The sequence below is a fragment of the Monodelphis domestica genome, chromosome 5, assembly GCF_027887165.1.
Source record: "Monodelphis domestica isolate mMonDom1 chromosome 5, mMonDom1.pri, whole genome shotgun sequence".
Lineage (NCBI taxonomy): Eukaryota > Metazoa > Chordata > Mammalia > Didelphimorphia > Didelphidae > Monodelphis > Monodelphis domestica.
In genome coordinates this window covers 151,440,639-151,450,646 of record NC_077231.1, presented here as the reverse complement: position 1 = coordinate 151,450,646, position 10,008 = coordinate 151,440,639, and positions in this window count along the sequence as shown.

Below are 10,008 nucleotides of genomic sequence, written 5' to 3'. Positions count from 1 at the left end.
TGTTATGACCCTTTCGTATTCTTCTTTGCCCAAATCCTTACAAAGGTGGCAGAAGACTTAGAGAAAAAAGTCTTTTGTAGGGGTTAACATCACCATTTTAAAACTTCTGTCATCCTCTGTGAGATATTTCACTTTATTCTTTTCTTCTTTTTTAATCCCTTACCTTCCATTTTAGAATCAATACTGTGTATTGGTTCCAAGGCAGAAGAGTGGTAAGGGCTAGGCAATGGAGGTCAAGTGACTTACCCAGGGTCACACAGCTGGGAAATGTCTGAGGTCAGTTTTGAGTCTAGGACCTCACGTTTCTAGGCCTGGCATTCAATCCACTGAACCACCAAGCTACCCCACTTTATTTTGAATTTTAAAAATGCAGTAGAATTGCATCTTTGTTTGCTAAATCCAATTCAATAAACATTTATTTAAAGCACTGTTTTATTATGTTCCTGAGACTATACTAAGCACCAGGATTACCAAGATAAAACTGAAACAACACCTTCAAGGAATTTATATTCTAGTGGAAGAAAACAATGTGTACACAGGTAAGTAAATACAGAATAAACACACCTTTCAAGGTAAAACACGATTAACTGGGGGTATCAGGAAAGGCCTTACATAGCAGATGATACTTAACTGAACCTTGAAGAGAGCCAGTGGGTTCTAAGAATCAGAAGTGAACAGGTAAAGCATGCAGTTGGGATATAGAATATCACATTTGGGGAATGGCAAGGGGGTCAGTGATATTAGAATATAGACGGGGAACAGGGAAGATGATATAAAATAAACCTATAAAAGTGGGCTAAAACAACTCTTGCATTTAAGGCCCTTCCAAGTCTGTCTCCAGCCTAAAGTGAGGGGAAACCCACTGGAGCTTCCTGAGTAATGGATTGACATTGTCAGACCTATACTTTGGGAATATCAGTTTGGCAACTATATGGTGGATAAAATGGGGAGGAGAGAAACTGGACAAAAGAGACCAGTTAGGAAACCATTGTAGGAAGAAGCTATTGCATTAGAGTGGTTATTGCGTGACTGGAGAGAAGGATGCAAAAGATGATGTCTACATAGAATCAATATAAGACTTTGGAAATTATTGAAGATGGGGGTGATAAATGAGTGAAGAGCTGAAAATGATTTCTAGGTTGAGAACCAGTATGAGTGGAAGAATAGTAGTGTTTCAGTGGAAATAAAGAGGAGAAATATGTTTAAGGGAAAAGAAAATTGGATTTTGTTTTAGACACACAAATTTGGAGATACCTATGAAAGAAAGGCAGGCAGTTGGAGATATGGGACTTTAACTTAGGAGAGAGATGAGAGCTGAATATTTAGATTTCTGAGTCACAGAATCACCAAATTGAGAGTTGGTGACCATCTAGGTCAATCCACAGACCAAAGAGATGCTCACTATAATATTCCTGACAAACTATTAGTCATCTAATTTTTGCTGTAAGATCTTCAAGGAAGGGCAATCACTCCTTCTTGAGGCAATCCAGTTAGCATCTTTCAAATAATAGTGAATTCCTTGGGACAGAATGAAACCACAAAAAAATGTAGATAAAAGAGAGCATAGGAATGAGTTTTAAGGTTTTTAGACCTATGGAGGTGATACATGATCAAAGGTGATACATGAAAAGAAGACTGAGAAGAAACAAAGAGGCAGAAGAGAAATATATCAGCAGTTTCATGTAAGCTTGGAAAGGAGAGAATATGCATGAAGGGCAATCTATAATGTTAAATGCTACAGAGAGGTTAAGAAAGATGATTGATATTTCTGGGTCATAATGCCAACAAAATGGAGAACTTGAGCTTTTATCCAATCCCCACTGACTCTCAAAAACCCCATAAAACATTGTGTACCAGTAGAAGAACATTTACAGGTGAATCCACACAAGGCAAGGAAACAAGAATCTCAATGAGGTAATAGCCTTATGAATTAACACTTGCACATCCTTAATGTGCTTACTCAGGATCTCTTCCTGACCTCCCTCTGTGATCTGACAGGTCACATAAACCAACTCATAGGCTTGTGCTATGGGATCATACTGGACTTTTTTTCTTGCTGCAGAGACTATCAGCACACCCAACTCTGTTGCAAGCAGCTGATTTTGATTCTGCTCTTTTGTGAGTGGGGAGGTTTGGGGTGTGTGTGTGTGTGTGTGTGTGTGTGTGTGTGTGTGTGTGTGTGTGTGCTTCCTGCTGCACTAAAGTGAGGGAACTCTAAGGATGCAAATATTCTGCCCAGAACACCCATAGACAGACACTAATTCAGCTCAGCAAGAGAAGGAAAGGATAAGAGCTAAGAACCAAACAGGGACAGGGAAGTATATGTGTATGTACATCCTAAGGAAAGGGGAGTCAAATCCACCTAGAGTCAGTACTGTCCCCAACAAACTACTTAGGGCAAGGACCAAAGTTGTCAGAAAGTAAATACTTAATATTGGAAAAGGCTAACGCAGTGTTGAAGTTTCATCTTATGATCACTCCCACCATCAAAGGGATTGATTCTAAGACAGAAGAGAAGGTTTTTTTAAAAAAAGAAATCAGATTTTGAGGGATTTAGAAGTGAAGGTAAAGCAAAAATGCAGGCAAAGAATATAGATAACATTATCTAGGAGTTGCCTGTGAGAAGATAGAAGAAAAGATGATAGCTTAAGGGAATAGTTAGGTCAAATCAAGGTTTTTTGTTTTATTTTTAAGGATAAAGAAAATGTGGACACATTTCTAAGTGACAGAGATGGAACCAATGCTTAACATATCATGTTTAGTGGCATTATCAGCCACTTACTTGGAAATCCACTGCATACCCTGTTGGTTTGTGCCTCCTTCAATGGGTAGAAGTGTGGTGTAAGTGCCATGCTTTCCATAGTTCATAGTCAAGTGCCATCTTTCTCTTGGCTTATCGTTTTTCTAGGTTAATAACAATTGATTTTGAGATGCGTGATAACCTATGACAATGACAACCCATTTGAATTAATTTGTCAATGACTAACATACTTTCATCCCATCAGACCCTTTCTATGCCCCAGTTGTAATTATTCAAACCTCACTCTTCATCCTCCACTTCTTTCCTTCACCCACAAGCTAAGCCTTTCAAGTCTCATTCTAAAGCTACTTAACCCTTTTACGGTGCTCTCGGATATGTTTGCTCCATGGGTAAGAAACTAGCTTTCATCTTAACCCATTTCCTTTCTCACTCTTTCCATTTTTTTTGAAAGAACTGAGGTCTGATGCCATCTCAAATGTCAACTTTCCCCTAGCTACTTTTCCAACACTGGTTGCACTTTCAATCATATCCACTAACTCAGTGGCCATGATGAGGTCTTATTGCCCAGGACCACTTCCAGGCTATCTACCACCATCTTTCAGAAAACTCTCACCCTTTGAGGTTCATACAATCTATATTTAGAACCCAAGCAAGATTCTGTTGGCTGCTGTTTGCTGACTACCAGGGTACTTTTCTTTCTTCCTCAATGAATTAAATTCCTAGCTCACAGCATTTCTCTCCACCTCATTTTCAGGAACACTAATGAAATCTACTGATTTCAACATTCATATTGAGACTTTCAAATACCCTAACCTCTTAGTTCATTAATTTACTCGTTTCCCACCAACTACTCCTGTACCCTACCTTTGCTGCACATAGAAGTAGTCATAGTCTTGATCTTGGCATCACCCACAAATGTATCACTTCTATATTCATGAATTCTGAAAGTCCTTTATATGATCACAATTGTTGTCATTCTACTTTCTCTGCCTTACAACCCCCAAATCTATTCTTTACCCTCACTGTGATCTCCAATCCCTTTATCACTCTTGACGTAGCTGCCCTCTACGCCCTTCCTCGTCATTACCCTTTTGAGAACCTTCAAGTCTACTCTGTCCTCTTGAGTCTTTTATTGTCTTAGCCTCTCAGAAACTTTGAAAACTGCCAAAGCCTCAGCCTTGGATTACTCCCAGTCTTTGCTACCTTGGCTCTTACTCAAAAACTACTTAGTGAAGCTGGAAAAAATGACAGAACTGCATTACCTGGGGCCATTAATAAATTTGTTACACAATTTCAACTGGGCTCTTATTTTTTTTAATTTTATAATATTTTATTTGATCATTTCCAAGTATTATTCTTTAAAGACAAAGATAATTTTCTTTTCCTCCCCCCCTCCCCACATAGCTGACGCGTGATTCCACTGGGTATCACATGTGTTCTTGATTCGAACCCATTGTCATGTTATTAGTATTTGCGTTAGAGTATTCATTCAGAGTCTCTCCTTTGACCTGTCCCCTCAACTGCTGTAGTCAGGCAGTTGCTTTTCCTCGGTGTTTCTACTCCCACAGTTTGTCTTCTGCTTATGAATAGTGTTTTTTCTCCTAGATCCCTGCAGATTGTTCAGGGACATTACATCCCCATTAATGGAGAAGTCCATTACGTTCGATTATACCACAGTGTATTAGTCTCTGTGTACAATGTTCTCCTGGTTCTGCTCCTCTCACTCTGCATTACTTCCTGGAGGTCATTCCAGTCTCCATGGAATTCCTCCACTTTATTATTCCTTTTTGCACAATAGTATTCCATCACCAACATATACCACAATTTGTTCAGCCATTCCCCAATTGATGGGCATCCCCTCATTTTCCAATTTTTGGCCATCACAAAGAGCGCAGCTATGGATATTCTTGTAGAAGTCTTTTTGTCCATTATCTATTTGGGGTACAGACCCAGCAATGCTTTGGCTGGATCAAAGGATAGACATTCTTTTAGCGCCCTTTGTGCATAGTTCCAAATTGCCTTCCAGAATGGTTGGATCAGTTCACAACTCCACCAGCAATGAATTAATGTCCCTACTTTGCCACATCCCCTCCAGCATTCATTACTTTCCTTTGCTGTTATGTTAGCCAATCTGCTAGGTGTGAGGTGATACCTCAGAGTTGTTTTTATTTGCATCTCTCTGATTATAAGAGATTTAGAACACTTTTCATGTGCTTGTTAATAGTTTTGATTTCTTTGACTGAAAACTGCCTGTTCATGTCCTTTGCCCATTTATCAATTGGAGAATGGCTTGATTTTTTTGTACAATTGATTTAGCTCTTTATAAATTTGAGTAATTAGACCTTTGTCAGAGGTTTTTGTTATGAAAGTTTTTTCCATAACAAAAACCAGTGAGACATTATTGATAGAATACAGGATTTGTTATAGGAAGCCTTGAATTCAAATCCTATCTTAGTTGAGGCAGGGTACTAGCCATGTGACACTGATCAAAGGGGAGCCTATCTGAGCCTCAGGTTCTTTCTATGTAAAATGAAGGATTTGGACTCTACTACTCCTGAAGTTCCTTCCTAATCTAGGGTGATAATCCTATGATTTTAACTATGTTGAAGTCCCCAAGTGAGTTGAGGGTTGGGTTGGAGACGAAGATCATATTCTGGTTGTTTTTTTGCTTTTGTTTTTATTTTTAATGCAGTTTATTCTTATATTGAGCCAATAATCATTTTAGTCAGAACATGTTTAATGTATATGTTTAAATTGGTGCCAGATTTTTCAGTAAGTTTCATTAGAATATTAATCTAGCTCATGGGAATAATACCCTTTAGGTCACCTAAACTGATGTTGTTCAGAGTGGTTTTCCACAGGGAAATTACTATAAGTTATTGATCTTACTATATATTTTTCCTGCTCTCTGCCTAAATTTATTACTACTTAGTCTTATCCCGTTACTCCTAGTTATAACTCCCCAGAGCTTACTAAATAGGTCTACTTCCTCCATGTTATTTATAGCTTTCAAATACTTGTAAACAGTTATCATTTAACCCTGACTTCTTGGTTTGCCAAGATAGATGGACTATTTTTAGATTTTAATTTTTCCCCATAAATTAGCTTCATTGCTTCTTGGCTACTTTTTTCTTCTCCTTATCCCCTTACTGCTTATTCAGAACCCCTGAAAACAAAGGATTTGGAAATAAGAATGTTAAGCTGGGTACAAAATAGATTTAATGAAAATAAAATGAAATTTGGATTGGCCTGTGGAGAAAAGAAGTATTTGCTAATCCACCCCTTTGTCTACCCCTGCTCCACCCCCAAGGAGAGATTTTGCAAGTCTTAGAAATTTTTTAGTTCAATCCCCTCATTTGATAGATGAGGAAACTGAGGTCCAGAGGCCCACTACAAACAAAAAGTAAGCAGCAGAGTTGAGATTCAAACCCAGATCTGTTAACTCCAAATCTAGGATTTTTTTCAAAAGTCTCTAGCTTACCAGGGTCTAGAGCTGAGTATATGGAAGGCCTAAAAGGAAAGAAGGGACAGCTTTGTGCCCTCAGCTCTAGGGAGGAGGCAGACTCTTGTTGTTTCTTGGGCCTGTGTAAGAACACAGAGAGGAAACCTTGGTGCTAGGACTTCTTCCTTCGATAGTGAGAGATTGGCCTGCAAATGATGGAGGAGGAAACATGGACAGGAGAGCCAGAGTTTGCGTGGGCATAGAAGCGGTGAATCTGGAGTCAGTGGACCTCCATTCCGAAGACTTTTGCTTTTTCACCTTCGTGATTTTGAAATAGAGGGTGGGAAAGCTAGATTTGAAGACTTTTCAGGTCCTTTTCTTCCACCTTTAGGGTTATGGGGGGCCTAGATTTGGAGCTGGGGAGATATTACAAGTTATCAATACTCTCCTTCACCCCATTTTGAGATAAGGAACCTGAAGAGCATATATATAGGTGAGATGCCAGAACTCTGATTCTAATTCAGATCTGAAGACTGGCAATGATCCTGATGGCACTTGAAAAGCAAGCTTGCCAGCCTGGGGAGATATTTAGGCCGCTTTGTGGGGTGTGCCTTCTGCACCTCTACCATGGGGGTGGAGGTGGGAGATTTTCTCTTCTCCTCACCCTCATTGGACATGACATTAAAAAAAAAACCCTCATCTTCCATCTTAGAATCAATACTGTGTTTTGGTTCCAAGGCAGAAGAGCAGTAAGAATTAGGCAATGGGGGTTAAATGACTTGTCCAGGGTCACCCAGCTAGAAAGTGTCTGAATCTAGATTTGAACCCAAGACCTCCCATCTCAGGGCCTGGCTCTCCATCCATTGAATCATCTAGCTATCCTCCCTCCCCCCTGGGATGGGACATCTTCCTGCCAAGCTATTTATCCAGCGGGAGATATAGAATCCAGCAGAGAGCTGAATGAGAGAAAGAGAAGTAAAGAGATTTGGCAGGAGGAGGAGTTCAAGCTGGGGGAGCACTGGAAATAGATAAGAAAGCCATGGAAGGGGGAGGCTAGAAGGGGCAGCCAGGAGAAGAGCTGTGGAAGGGAGAATGCTTCCAGAGCCCAATCAAGTGAGCAGCTTAGGAGAGACTCTGTGCCCAAGGGAGAGCTCTGTGAGGTGCCCATGAGAAGAAAGGACATGGGTCCCTGCAGTTCCAGAAACAGGAGTGGTCTTGGTCACATATTTTCCCTATGTGTGTGCCTCCTTAACAGCGTATTCTAAGTCAGGGTCTACCCTTCTCCTTCACACCATGAGTATTTGGGTATGTTCCATTAAATGTTCTGTAGCTATTGTCCTTATGCTGTCAGAACATCGAGGTGGCACAGTGGATAGAATTCTGATTCTGGAGTCAAGAAGACATGAGTTCAAATCCAGTTTTAGATACTTACTAGTTGTGTGTAAGTCACTTTGTTCTGTTTGCCTCAGTTTCCTTATTTGTAAACTGGAGATCACAATAACTCTTACCTCCCAGGTTTTTTGTGAGGTTCAAATGAAATAATTGTAAAGTGCTTAGCACAATGGCTCATGACCTGTATGTAGTAAGCACTATGTAATTATGAGGTAAATGCCTTTGGTTTGAGCTAATTGTGTATACTGGCTGACTATTGAAAATAAGGGCACTGTTGAGGGCTTGCTCATCAATTATGTTTTAAGATTACATCCACAAAATACTTCTTGCATTCAGAGTAGTAAGTAGCTAAACCAATGAATAGATTCAGATATGAGGGTGCTAGGACAAGGTGAATATGAGGAGGGAACAAGTTGAAAGGTTGCAAATTGGATTTTGGCTGGTGTGACATATGTGGATTATACTTTTGAGGTCTATTTGGGAAGGGAGACTCATGGGCACAGAATGGGATGCAGATATGAGGTATGAGGTTTTTTTCCCCAAAATTAACTCCATTTGCACTAGTAGATTGGAAATTGTCTACATCTCTTTTGTGGGATTTTAGAGCTGACCCAAATGAGTTGGCGTTAGTTCTTTTTCTGTTGACTTGGACCCCCACTCTTGTATGTTCTTTCCAAAATCATTTGCTAAGGATTATTGCTTCAATATAATTTGCCAGTTGCAGTTTGTTTTACCCCAGAATAATTTGATTTGTTGACATTTTCAGAATATCATCAGTAAGCAAATAATGACTAACTTTTCCAAAGAGATGTTTATCAAGAAGTTATAGTAAGAATGTAGTACAACCTTATCCCATCAAAACAAGGCACACTCTCTCCTGTACCACCAAGGGGGAAATAGGCTTGAATTTAAAGCAGCTGCTATGTATGTTCTTCTCATCAAGTTCATTCCGGAATGTGACATGATTAATGGCCAAGTTGCTTCCTTACTTTCATGACATGGTGACTCAGTTGCCAGGTATATTCACTTCTGATCTCTGCCATGCAAGTCACTCCTGGCTCTACTATGGTATCTATAGCAGGCTTTGCAATGGGATCCCATCACTGGAATTCTGGTAGCTCTTCCAACATTTCAGAGCTCACAGGGTCATTCTATGTCCAGTATTCTTTCACTTAAGCTCAAGAAAGAAGAAATACAAATGACAAAAGACATTGCAGAGCCATATATTCAGGGGCCATTTGGTGGCTCAGAGAGGGAGATAAATATGTTCCTCCTACCTTGCAGTAGTTCTTCATTTTCACTGGAAAGCCATTAAGTAGAAAGAGAGAGCAACAGAGATAGAGAGAGACACACACAGAGACAGACAAATATAGAGAGATAGAGACAGAGGTAGAGAAAGAGACAGAGAGCTAGAGATAGATCTTTTCTTGGAGACCTTTTATATACATATGATTTCTGACTGTAGCCAATTAAAAGGCTTTTCCTGTTCACACAGTAATAAGTAGACAGGAAATAGTCACAGAATACCTGCCATACCCCTACATCATGGGCAAGACCCTCTATTATACACCATAATGAATTTCCAGAAACAGATTAGAAACATTTCCAGCCGAACAGATTAGGCATGCTTCAAGGAGTAGGCACTTTTTGGCCAGTATTCTGTCATATCTTCTTTTCCTCTTTTTTCTTTGCTTTTAGTTTGATATTGATTTTGACCTTTGTTCTAACAAGTTGATGATCTGTACATGAAAAGATGATCTGGGAATGATATTTGCATTTGTAGTCACTGTTTTCCTGTTTATGAAGGCAATAACTAATGTTCTAAACTTTTTTTTGTGATGTTATTCAGTGTATATGAGCTTGCTTCTGATTTTTTTCTTGACATAAGTATTCATGATATAGAGTCATGAGGTTTCGTAATAATCTACAAACCTTAGAGGCTTTAATTGTATTTTGGTCTTGAATAATTTTCCACAATATTTTTAATCATCCTACCCTATGTTCACTATTATGTTGAAGTCATCAAGCATTGATTTTTAAGTTGACTTAAACTGAAGGATCTGGATTACATTCCAATGGAATTTCTTTATCTCATCCTCTACAGCACACGCTGGTTCTTAAGCTCCAATTATCTTTGTGGTGGTCTTTTTGTTTATGTTCATCATTAATTCTATAAAACATTATGACAGTATCCCATGAAAAAAAGATCCTTAATACTTTTGAGCTCACAATGAAACCAACTTCTTTGTCTCACCTCTAAAAATTTACAAGCCATCTTTTTCTTTCTCCTCCCTCCCTCCCTTCCTCCCTCCCTTCCTCCCTCCCTTCCTCCCTCTGTTCCTTCCTCCCTCTGTTCCTTCCTCCCTTCCTTCCTTCCTTCCTTCCTTCCTTCCTTCCTTCCTTCCTTCCTTCC